The 13,146-nt window shown below is 47.4% G+C and overlaps 1 protein-coding gene across 11 annotated transcripts in view; it reads left to right on the top strand.

The window, feature by feature from the left end:
* The window catches only part of QKI (QKI, KH domain containing RNA binding), a 158,697-nt gene that overhangs the window by 64,705 nt on the left and 80,846 nt on the right, over positions 1-13,146 (top strand). The window lies entirely within an intron of this gene.

Genomic DNA, 13,146 nt, shown 5'->3' on the forward strand with positions numbered 1-13,146 from the left:
TCATTCTGCCTGTCACTTGCTGGAGGTTTAGATTGCCAGCTTTTGAGCAAAGACCTGTTCTGACTTACAGAGTTTTTGGTTGTCTAGGCTCTGTAGAGCAAGAGGGTGATACTGTCTTAAATGCTTGATTTATGAAGGTTTCTTTTTTGAAACATAGTTCACGTCCTGAATTCCTTCCATCCCTTGGCTGAGGGGACATTTAACTTATAAACGAGTCCTACTGTTACAGGGTTTTAAACTGTAAATGGGTAAACAGAACTTGCAGAGGTGATGTTTTTGTACGGGATTTTGAAATACAGATTTCCTATAGCTGGGGGGTGGTAGGAGATGTTAAAATTCCGGCCTGCTTCACCCGACGTACCAGGTTGTGTGGGTGTCCATGCTGTACTGTGAAGCAAAGTGTGTGGTTGCCAGTATGCGAACAATCTTAATTACATAGCTTTGTTTGTGACTAGTAATAGTAGTAAAATTTTTATATATTTCAATGTATTGCTTTTTTTTAAAAAATAGATGTCCTGGGGCAGGAGATGTAGTGAAAATACTGCCTCCCTTTAGGAGTTTGCAAACTTCACCTAGTTTTTATAAAACTATTCGATCTACTCTTGAAAGTACCACCATTTGGCTGGTAGGTTAATTAGATGTTCAGACTTCTGATTACATGTCTAACAAAGTAAATCTCCACTATGTGGAATATACGAAAATGTAGTTTGCAACAAATGAATTCTCAAACTAACAACTGCGCAGAGAAGTACTGATACCTTAAAGAAAGCGAGTACTTAAAAGTTCATTCTGCTTTTTCCAGTTTAAACATGGTTTTTAAAATACGTTGTATTTTTATCCGTAATGCAATCCTTATCTTCATTTATGGGCAGAACTGAAGTTTGTCCCTGCTCCCTCCTTGTTTTAGGAATGGTAATTCTGGGGCAGGGTCGCTCCTTGGGAGTTAGGTTATGTAACTTTTTTCTGAGTAAAAATGCTAGTTCTGGTTCATTTGTGTTCCCAGATACCATAAACTAACACATTTAGGTGTCTGTTCTGCAGAAAGCTTGCAATTAGAGACTGAGACCCCAAGCTTGATGGTCCAGCAGTGACGTCTCGCCGTAAGTAGTGCGCGTGTGTACGTTGAAGATGGTCATTAACAGCGATGCGCTGGTGCATCCGCAGAAGCTGTGCGCAGTGGCTGCGCGGCGTGGGAGAGCACGTCTCCTGTGTCAGCAGGAGCAGTGCTCGCAGGCAGCCACGGCAGCGTGGGGAGAAGGACAAACCTGCCTCTGAGGAGACCCCTTCCCCTGGAAACGTCTCGTTTGCAGACCCTTGCGTAGAAAGCACTTAGAAGAGTTAAGGTTACTCGGATTTCTGGGAATTCCTTGCCCGCGTGTCGTAATCCCCCGCACTCCCTCTCGTTCGTAGTAGCCTGGCCAGAACCCGGAGTGGCCCGACGCGTTGCACGCCAGCTGTGGGAGCCGCTGTGACCGCGGTGCGCTGGTGCTGGAGCTGTGCCGCTCGCGTTCTGCGGATGGGTCTCACCCTGGGTCTGGCTGGAGGGAGGTCTGTCCAGCTACGCAGGGCCCGCCGGTCCGTGCTCGCGGCCGGGCAGTACCCGTGCGTGCGCCGTGGCCGTCGCCGCTGCCAGCTATGGTCGGCACGTTCTCTGCCACGACGTTGGTCGCAGCTGCCTGTTCCGCCCTCTCCGTTCAGCATTCCTGTGGGTCCTGGAGCCCGCGAGATGGCTGGTGCAGAGTCCCTGACCGGTGGGGGCTGGAGGGGGCGGCTGGAGGGTCTCTGGTCTCGCGCCCGTCCCCGGGCAGGGTTGCCTAGGGCCGTGTGCAGGTGGCGGCTGCGTGCGGTGCCCACGGGCTCCTCGCGCTGTGCTGCAGATCCTGTGCTCCCTGGCCAGCTCGGGCAGGCTCAGTGCCTGGGGAAGCGGTGCTTTCGGGCTGATTCACCCCACCTTTTCTTTTTTTCTGGTAGCTGTTCAAAGGAGAATAGGGAGCATCAGTTACCGGAGTTTTGTCTTTGAGAAAAAGCAGAGAGGAGCCGAGACCTTCGGAGTCACCTGGCTTTTTGAAGTTTAGTAGGAAAAGGAAAGCTGTCTTCAACAAGGTCAAGCTCTGTACGGCAGAGCAGCTAGAATTTCAGACACGTTAAAAGCCGCAGGCTGATCCAGTCAGCGCTTTAATGCCCGTTACCTCTTCTGAGTTGTCTGTTGCCTGATCATTTTGGAGCACAGAGTACTTGACCATGGATGTTTTCATCAGGTGATACTGCAGTATGATAGTATAATATATTTGAATGCCAGATTGTATAATATTGGTTGTAAACTGGTATTGAGTACCAAATAATTTTCTTGATAAAATATATTGTCATTCAGTCCATTCCTAGTCTTTCTATAGCTCTTTTGCTCTCCTGAGGCAGTGGCCATCAGTCAGTAGTTTATTTCTTCAGAGTGGACTTTTTGTTGCTATAGCATTGTTGCTGCAGGAGGAAGAATTTCATAATCATTGATTATGATGCAGCTTGCGATGCATCCAAATAAGATGTTTCTTCTAAAAATAAAGATTTGGAAGTTGTAGTCAAGTCACGATGATCTCAGACCAAAGTGAGAACGAGTGACATTTATCAGTTTAGAGTAAGTACACTTCTCGTTGTTGGCTCTCGCCTCTTCTCCTGATGAATTAGCCTTAGGGGTGAACTCCGTAATTAGCTGTAGGGGTGAGCTCCGTAATTAGCCTTAGGGGTGAAGTCCGTAGTCTTGCAGTACACGATGACCAACGTCCTTGACAGTCGGTGCCTTTGAAGAATAACCACCTTTTATTTTATTTTTTCAAGGGGCTTCTCTCTTTGCAGGTTCTGCTTCAGACTGCTAATGTGCTTCAAACTGTAAAATACAGCAGTAATAGTATTCTGTCACGGAAGGTAAAGTTATGCTAATTGTTTTTTAAAAACTTTTCCTTTCATCTGGGGTCAACGTTATTTAGAAAAGTGAATATTGGGGATTTTGCCAGTTTTTTGACTGAACGACTTTGAAACTTGGATGAGATAAGAAATGCAGGTTAATTTGTATGTATATTTTGTAAGTGTATTTTGTATCTACAAACCTGATTGTCCAGTGGTAGTTATGAAAGAAACCTTACTGTATGTGGGAAGGAATTAATGACTAAACCAGTGACAACCTGTAGTGTGACAGCTATATAGTACTCAATACCATCTCTTAGAGTAAACTGCCCATCTGCTTTTCCCTTTCCACAGTGCTAGGGGTTGCAGAATCCGCAACAGAATACAAGGACTGCCATGCTGGAAAATAAAGCACCCGGGTTTGCTCTGTAGAAAACGTTGCTCTCCTGTGTGAGCCTGTGAGCAGAAGTAATGAATTGGAAATCTTTGTCACGTGGCGAAATCACTTAACTAGCATCAGATCTTGAAACTTGCTGGCAAATTCCCCCAGAAAGCAAGGGAAGTCCTCAACTGGTTTGTAGCTGAGGCTCAGCTGGTAATCAGAACATCTCTCTCGGCGGCTTTAGACAAATTTAAAATCAAAGCCTTAATTACTGAGAGTATTGTGATTAGAGCCTGGAGGTACTTGAAGGAGACTGTTGGGGAGGGGAGAGGGGTGCCAGGCATTCATCAGAAGCTAATGAATGTGTAACTTTATTAAGACCAAGGCATTTTTTGCTTAGTCTGAATGCACCTCTCATTAGGCAGTGAGGAGAACTAGCAATTTTCACACCAATCAGACAATACTGCTTAAGAAAAGGGCAGGCTGTCCAGTGATGGACAGGCGAAATGCTGGGTTTTGTCCCCTCGTGAAGCCCATACGATGGGTGTTGGCACGCCGGCGGGGAGTCAGCTCTGTGCTCTGAGGGCACTGGCTGCCAGTCCCTGAGGAGGGGGCTGCGCAGCCGGACGGCCGCAGGCTGCTGGCCTCTGCCAGTCTTGCTCAGGACACTGCTTTTTCCCATTGCTTCCTACGTTTAGTCAAGAGTCTCCACTAGAACAGTATGTGAGGAGAGGGCATCATTCATTTTTCCTGCACATTGTTATGACAGACAGACTTTTTTTTCTTAAAATTGCTGATTTCAAAGAGGAGGGCAGGCAGCTTTGCAGTTCTAAAGTGAAGAACTCAATAGCTTCGTGCAGTGCGACAGCTTCAAATCTGTTGTGCCTCGCTCCGTGTGGGAGCATTTGAACTGGTCAGGGGTTCCTGACCTACAGCTTGCTTGTTGACACGTCGCTGCTCACCTTGCAAGCAGAAATGGCGTAAGGTTTCACGAAAGACAGGCTTCGCTCAGTGCCAGTCTTGACCTTTGCCTGGTGCCGGGTCGTCACAGTGAATAGATAATTCCATTTCTTTGGACTCTCCGGCTTTGTTTTGTTGGTTTTTTTTTTATAGTAAGGCTAAAAAGGAATTAAAAAATTATCCTTGGTACCTACGCAAAGCTTGATGAAAAGAGTGGAAAAATTTAACTGCCCTGTGTTCAGGATGTTTTACTACCTTTACATGCTGTACAGAATTGAGGTATTATGTATTAGCAGTACTTTAATACATTTCAGTCTCTGCAATACCATCAGGTACACTTTGATTTCCAATGGAAAGTTGTAACAAACATTCAGTTAAGCTTACAAAGTGGGGTTACTGATGTTAAATAATATGTATTTTGTAGTGCATCTTATTAACCAAGCCCTGTTATTGCTGCCCTAATTATAGGGTGCTCAGCATTTACGTTCTGTGAAAAATACTACGTGTGAACAAATAGTAAAGCTCTGGTGCCGACACGTATGTTGAAATGGAATATATTTAGCATATGCTAACGAATGGTAAAGTTGTTCTGTGTCAGACTGGAAGGCTGACCAGCCATCGTTACTCTTGTCTTCTGGGAATAAATTGCACGGCCCAGGCCTGTTGCTTCCAAAATCTGCCTCTACTCACAAGCGCGCTGCTGCGGTTTGGCAGCTTCATAGGTCTGAGTCGAGAAATCACGGCTGCAGTTTGGAGTGGCAACTTTACAGAATTCTGTCACTAGTTGTGCAGGTGGGTTTTTGAGTATTTGTCAGCACTGTTAGGAATAACAGGGGAAAAAAAAAAAGTTAAGTGACTGGGGACACGGGCATGTGAAAGTGAAAAGCAAGTCCATGTACACAGAATCACAGAATAGTGGGGGTTGGAAGGGACCTCTGTGGGTCATCTAGTCCAAAAACATACGTTATATGTGACTAGGATGACTGTCCTTTTATTTGAACAACAAAACCAAAACAACAAAAAAACGCCCTTCTGTGACAAGGCCTGTGGGGTTTCAGATGTCAGATGGTTATTTGTACGTTTGGAGCTGTGACTGTCCGAATCCTGTGTCAGTGTCCGCCGGTAAGGGTGCCCTGTGTTAAAACGCGCGGGCGCTGGCTGACCGGCCCTGGCCGGCGGCGGCTCGCAGCCGGGGTCGTGGGTCCCGCTCTGTTGCCTGCTGTGGGCACGGAGGCGGCAGGGGCTCTGCGTGAGGGCGGCCGAGCGGCTGGCTCGGCTCGCTCGCGGCTGCTGGGCGCTGCGTGGCTGCGCGGCGGCCGTGGCCGTGAGCCGCGGCTCGGCTGAGGCTGAGCTGCCAGCCAGGCAGCGCGTCCCTGCGTCTGCTGCGTTCCGGGTGGGAGCTGCTCGGGGAGGTCTCCTCCGGTGTTCGGAATGCTGAGGTTAAGGCACCACCCTGGGCACGCTTTGCTGCGGTGATGCTTCCTCCAAAGGTGCTGTCTCATTAGTGTGCACCTCCGCGTGAAGCTTGATTTCCCAGACGGATTCATCGCATCTGGGAGGCTTTCCTGCTTGGTTTTTGACCGCTGTAGTAATTGGCCTTTTATTCTTAAACTAACTTTAAACAAACAAGCTGTATTCAGATGAAGGCACTACTGAGCTTATGTGTTCAAAACTTTAACTTTAAACAAACAAGCTGTATTCAGATGAAGGCACTACTGAGCTTACGTGTTCAACGTAGCACGATTGCCCCTTTAACAGACAGAGGAATGTGCCATGTGAAGCTGTACGAGAACGTGTATGGAGCTGTGCGGGGAATTAAAATCCTCTGGCTTAGAATCCAAGCCCATTTAAAAACGTACTTGGTGGTTGGTACCATTTTGCCTGCCTAGAGATTTGTTGTAAAACAGGAGGTGTAATGCAGATAATTTTGGTTGCTTGTAAGCTAGTATTTTTTTTCCAGTAGTCAGTACTTCAGATAACGGGCTTTTCCATTCCAATTTTAAAACCTTCATTGCGTTTGTAACCACTTATTTTGAATGCGGGAGGAGTTGTGAAGCTGGCTTCTATTATTTTTTTATTATTAAAGTATTGCTGAAGCGTGGCCCTTTTCTCTTTTCACCCGCAAACCAGAGATGGCCTGAGTTATGTCCTGGGCAGCCTGGGAGCGGTGACCCTCTGAAGAGATGGGATTTTACACTGTTAGCTAATGGCATAAAACAGGCGGGGAACAAAGTCATCCCAGAAAAAAAATAAAATTCCTCTTAGCAAGTTACTGATTGAATTACGTAATTAAATGCAGAAGGCTGACTGGCAGCAGCTGTACTTCAGGGAATTTGAAAGGCAGCAGCGTGGAAGAGAACAGCCGTTATTTGGTGGGTGACCCTGCGCTGAGGGCTGGCTCCTTCTCAGCCTGTTGGTGGGGACTTGGTAGTGCAGAGCATCTGGAGTGCGGGCGCCTTCGCTGTGAGTAACAGAGCTCAGCGCACGGCGCACCGCGCAGGCACGGTTAGCTGGGTTAGAGACGGGAACGTGGGCCTCACAGCAAAAGAGTGTTTTTCCTAAAGTTTTATATGGGATTGGACAAACACTTCTGATTCAAAGTAATTTATTGCAAAAGTCTTTTCACTGAACAGTCTGAGGAATGCTCTTATGTTCAAGAGCAGAATGATCTTATTTTGAGGGACAGAAAAATTTAGTGCCCAAGGGCCTTAAGAGTTATTGCAAAGCTGTATTAGTCCTCCCGCAAACAGCTCTGAGATGTGTCTGACGCGGTGCTTCTGTGAGACAGGTGTATTTCAGACATACCTGTGCTTTGTATGGGCTGCGTCCTGGATACATCCCGCATGTGCTGGATGTATTTCTGCACGTGCTCAACACAACGCCCCAGCTTTGAGCAGGCTTCAACGCTGTTCAGACATATGTTTGCCTGTGTGAGGCGAAAAGTAGCTGAAGCCTTTGACTATGATTAACTTTGATATCAAGGCTTGGCTATGTGTCATTTTGTTCCGAGAGCAGTGAATTGGTGAGTAGTTAACTGGTTATTGTGCTAATTAGATAGGGAAATAACTGAGAGTGGCATTAAAGAAGTATTTTGTTAAAGGCGTTGGAAGCTGCAGACTGGAGGAGTGTAGTCAAAGCCAGGCTAGTAGAAACCAGCTGGTTTTACACTTTGCTTCTGTTGGTTCTTCTGTCAGTTCCCTGTGAGCAGCAAACACTACGATCAAGAGGCAGGAGAACCTAGATGATCTTGAAATTGGGGAAAAGTAGCACAGAGTGTAGTGGAGAAAGTATATGTCAAGGGACCCTTGAATCGTTGCGTGACCATCTGTGTGTGAACAAGTCTCTGTTTTGTAAATCACAGTTCTGTGTCTGTGGAGGGGTGACTGACTCATCCGCCGTGTACCCTGGTAGAGACTGTCCTTCAGCAGAGCTGCCCCGAGCTTCGTTAGGTGGGAGGCATGGGGAGCCGGCTGCGTTGGGAGGCCTTGGCCAGGCCGCGTTTGAGCGGGACGGGGGGACAGTTGGCACCGCATTGTCTCGAGGTCATGACAAATTGTCTGCAAACATCTGGCTACGTTTTACTTTCTCTAGCAAAGCAGCGAAAGAAGTGAGTGGTTGAAGCAATGAGAACCTACTGTAGCCTGGAGGGTTTTCCACGCTTACTCAGCACGAAAGGATGAGCCAAGTTACTGAAGGAGGCGAGACTTTGTGCTAGCAGAGTATGGGCGTTCTCACGTTCAGTTGTATGATTTCTTAAAGCTGTAATCTCCTCTGGCAGGGGTAGTAGTGCTGAGCCTCATCCAGTGATACCAAAACGAGGGAGTGGGTTCTGGGGAGATTCCACACATGGTAGCTTCGGTGACACTGCCGATCTTCGTGAGGCACTGGGAAGGACAACCAGTGGGTTTGCCGCCTTCACCACCATTCTGGTTTGTCAGCACCACCAAACTCTGTCTGGATTCCAGATGTTTCTAGGCCATGAGCTTAACCTGCTGGGCTGCCCTTCAGTGGGCGACGTCGTGCCTGGTATATGGCTGGCTGTTTTTGAGCTTCCGGAAGAAGAACCGTTGCGATGCTGTAACCTCGCTCAGCAGAAGTGATTTAATTTGTGTTCGGGGCTGGGCTCTGAGCGTGCTTGCGGAGCATTGTAAAACCGTGCGTGGGTTTCTGCGTGGCGAGGCCGTGGCCGGCTTGCGGCGTGGGGGCTTGCCCTGCCGCGGCGCGGGAGCGGAGGCCAAGCGGCTGGCTCGGGGGGAGCTGCGGGGCTGCTGGCGGGCAGGAGGCAGGCGCCTGCTGGCCGTCCCGGCACGGCTCCGCGGGGCGGACGGGGTGGTTTTACTGAGACTCGTAGGAAGGCTCTTTTGCACGGAGCAAAAGAGTAAGCGCAAAATAAGGGACCGCTGTTGCTGAAACTAAATACCGAAATTGCTAATTGAACATTTAGGAAAGAGAGGTATTTGACTTTCTGCTACCTGGTTGTTTCCAGATAGAGACAAGTGATCGGTGGAGTTTCATTGCGGAAGGATACGGGATTCCTTTTCGACTTGGAAAGTCAGCTGTAGGATAGCAGTCACATAGTGAAATTCCGAAAACGTCCGAGTGGTTTGCCACTTAAACTTGTTTTGAGATGGTGACAGTTTTCCACTGTCCTCAGCTCTGCCGGCGCTGTGTTATCCTGCCTTGCCTCGACTTGATTGAAATGGGTGCTATTAATCATGGAGTACCTTTCTGCTAGGCATGGCCTACAGTACAGCGTGTTGAGGAGGTGACTGGGATTCAGGTAGCCGTTAATGGGTGTGCAGTGGGACGGTGTCCTTCATTTACAGTTTATCCAGATGTAGTTGCAAGATTTTTATTGTTGGTCTTTACACTTTTCAGATAGAGAGGGATTTATTGACAGACAGTTGCACATTTTTGTTAGCCTTTTCTGAGAATAATTGGCAGCTTCTGTCTGCTAATTATTTACATTTTTCACATTTTTGGGCAGTAAATGGGGAATGTTTCGATGAATTTGGGAATCACTGAAGTGCATGCACACTGTGAATATATCCTAAAGAAACCACGTGTTTAAAAGTCGTAACAACTCAGTTGAAAGTATGTGTTGGGTACCTGCAACAAAGGATGAAGACTTATTGAAATGTTTGTTAAGGCCAGGAACACAAATTTGTTTTTCTATTCAAGAAAACTTGTTACTTTTACAGTAGTAGAACAGTTAACTTAGCAATGGGCAGTACTGAACTTGCTTGGAGACTGTTTAACTGAACAGAATCTGACCTTCTGCGCAAACTATCCGATCTGATCATGAAGTGCCACCAGCTTGCTATGGAACACGCACTACACACAGTACTTGTGCTTGCTTGGTGGATTCGTTAATGTGAGTAATTCTTGAATGTAATTTGGATCATAAGTCAATTCAGTACTGTATGCCTACAAGACAACCAAAATCTTGTCCTCTAACCTTAATAGCCTGAAGTGAAGAAAGCATGAGGCTGGTTTTGGGTGTGGAAAGTCAAATCGGCAGAACAGTGACTTCATTCAGGCGGTAGCTTGCCTGTGCCTGGCAGAATGGAATCACTGGCAGCTGAAGTAGCAGGAAGGCTCTGGATGGAAGAAAACAATGGGAACGTCAAGTTCTTGGTTGGTTGCATTGGAAAATGTTACAGAATTATGTAGAAAACTTCATGAGAACGGGTGGAATTGGTAGAGGGAGGAGCTGTCTGTTGGTACAAAGATGTCATGAATTTGCCACAGAGTTGCTGGGAAGCACCAGGATATTTTCATCTGTGAAGAACTAATATTTCTGGGGAATGAATGTATGCACAGCAGTGTCAGAGAGTCATAGGATCATGGAGGTTGGAAAAGACCTCTAAAATCATCAACTCCAACTGCCAACCCAACACCCCCATGCCTGCTAAACCACGTCCCCAAGTGCCACATCCACACGGTTTTTGAACCCCTCCAGGGATGGGGACCCCACCACTGCCCTGGGCAGCCTGGTCCAATGTCTGACCACTCTCAGGAAAGAAATTTTTCCTGATATCCAATCTAAACCTCCCCTGAGGCAACTTGAGGCCATTGGCTCTCATCCTATCGCTGGTTGCTTGGGGGAAGAGACCAGCCCCCGCCTCACTGCACCCTCCTGTCAGGGAGCTGTAGAGAGCGATGAGGTCTCCCCTCAGCCTCCTCTTCTCCAGACTGAACAGCCCCAGCTCCCTCAGCCGCTCCCCGTAAGACTTGTGTAGTGTACAGAGCAAGCCAAAATAATTTATGGAGCAGTTATATTTTCATAGCAAGAGCTACAGGAGACTTTTTTTTTTTCCCTGAGTCTTTGTAGGATCATGAATCTCTCTCAATATTTCTGTTCCTTTTGTCTTGAACTAGGTCAACTTTTTTGGGGGAAGTCCTCTTTCACAAACTGCTCCCTTGTTTCATAGCTTGTATCCATTTCCCTTGCTTGGGCATAGGGTTCCTCTTAGTTCTCTAGGGAGATCTTCTCTGGCTGTCTTTTCCATCTTGGTCCTTACTGACCTGCTGCTGAATGGTCATGTGCTTTAGAAATCATTGTAATGAAAGGAAGGTGAATTGCTGTGGTGCCTCATTTACCCTCTGAAAATTGGGTGAATGCACTAAGCTGAATTTTGATTTCTAGCAACACGTTAGATGTTTGCATGAAGAAAGCAAATGATATAAATACTGGAGTTAAAATAGCATTGCCACTGGGGGACTTCAGTGATTTGAGCGAGGAAGATAAGTTGAGACGTAAGAAAATCAATGACAGACTTTTCATGCTACCAACTAATTAGCAGGTAAAGTCATTTAACATGCAGAAGACCATCTGAAGGGGAAGAAAAAAAAATCCAACAGCAAAAATACCGTAAGAAAATATTTGCCAAGTCAAGGTGATTGGTGAATTTGCACTATTTACTTGCCTTGAAGCTACTGGAACATGAATGATGGATGTACTGGCTTCGAAGAGATGTGGAGAGCGTGGAGAGGTGCAGAGAGTGGGTACCGACCTTGCCCTCAGACTTGGCTGGAGGGAACCAAACTGTCCCGGCTTTGAGGCATCACTTTGCAAGTGTGCTGGTGGTGGTGTTCCCTGCATGAATGGAAGGAGTTGTTCTTCAAAAGCCAAGAGCAGCCTCTCAATGGGATGCCCTGATCTGGCATGTGGCCCATGAGTGCGTGTCACCAAAATGTTGGCGTAGAATACTTACTGTGTCGATTACCGTCACAAGTTTTTCTGTGGTTAGTAAGTCTGGTGCGTGTGTTGCTTTTTTCCAGCTCTTTCCCCACTGTTCTGGCCGTGTGTCGTGGCACAAGGTTGGTGTGACTGTTTCCAGCGAGGAGAACATTTCATGGAGGCAATCAAGAATCAGATGTTCTGGTGTGGGGTTATTTAATTATTTGGAGTTTTTTTCAAATTGCTTTCTTTGAGTCTTGGTATTGTGGTGGTTTTCTTTGGGGTTTTCTTTGTAACACTGCTGACAGCAATTTATCTTAAAAAAAACTTCTTCCGGCTTCATAGCCAGCAAAATCAGACCCCAGCGTTACGAATGAAAAGCTGAAATCTGGTCTTTGTGTTCTCCTGTCCTGATACAGTCCGATGTTGTACGCGTATCATCTCCGCAGTCTGGAGCGCTGGGAACAGTTCCCCAAGTCCTGTCCAACGCATGGACGTGCTCTCCTGGCTCTCAGTATTTTTTCTCTTCCGGCTCCCGCATTTCTCCAAGTCAGAATGCCCGTTGCTTTTCTGTCCACAGGATCCCTAAATTCTGGATGAACAGATCCTGACATTTGGCCCTAGATAACTCCTCCCGCCCTCCCCCCCCCATAGCAAGGTTGCTCACGTACCTGGATGTACCGGTCCTGAGGGTGACTGCTGTGGTGGTCCTTAGAGTCGTCAGGGCAGAAGTGCTGGCAGCACCTGGCCCGTGGTGGGGGCGAGCTGCTGGTGCTTGTCTCGAATGAGGGGGCAGCCGTTTTTGGGAGGTGGGACCCCAGCACATTCATACCAGCTCTGTCACTGCCTGTGTACAGTTTGGAGTAGTTCTGCAAATGGTTGTCTGGAATGTTCAGACCTACAGCCCTACGGAAACGATGAACGCTGCCCTGGCAAGCGGAGATCGCTCCAGGGCTGGAGTGCCAAAGCACGGGCAGCCGACTGGCTGCGGCCGCCCCAAGTACCGGGCTGAGGTAACTGAACCGCTTCACGGAATTACTGGGGAGCCGCTGGAGATGCGGTACCACTGATGGCAAGTGCCCCACGTATTTACAACCAGGTGTACTCAAAGGAAGTTAAAGTGTAGGTTGCTGGGGGTCTTGGGGGGTATTTGTTTTAACTAGCTTGCTGAGCTGACAATACATACTGTAATATGTAGTTTGAAGAACTAAAAGCTAGTAGCTGACAAAGAAATTCAAGATATAGAATTAATTTTTACAGAGAAAAGTATAGGTTGCTTTGTGTTGATAATACATGTTGTATGCACTCTCCAGCTCGTGAGTGAGTGAGTTTCAGGTGACCCAGCAGGCTCTGAGGTGGCTTGGAACCAGTCATCTGTGTTCCAACCTGAGAACGATGGAGGTGAACGTTCACTTCAGTCTTGACTGACAAAAGGCCCAGAACTCACGCTGACTCATAACGGCATTAATCAGAAAAAGATCTTAAGATAAGCTGCGTTACAAGCCAAAACAAGGGATCAATTCTGTAGTTATTAGTGCGGTTTGAACTGCTGCAGCGAATCTGGGAGTCGGTCAGTGTGTGGTGAGGAGACAAGGGTGCTGCAGTGCCAGGGTCGGTTTTTGCAGCCTGACGAGTGGAGTTGGTCCGTGTGCAGCCTCTTACGTTGTAAGTTCAGTTCAGCTTGAAATGCACAGAATCACAGAATAGTAGGGGTTGGAAGGGACCT

Source organism: Opisthocomus hoazin, chromosome 2, assembly GCF_030867145.1.
Source record: "Opisthocomus hoazin isolate bOpiHoa1 chromosome 2, bOpiHoa1.hap1, whole genome shotgun sequence".
Lineage (NCBI taxonomy): Eukaryota > Metazoa > Chordata > Aves > Opisthocomiformes > Opisthocomidae > Opisthocomus > Opisthocomus hoazin.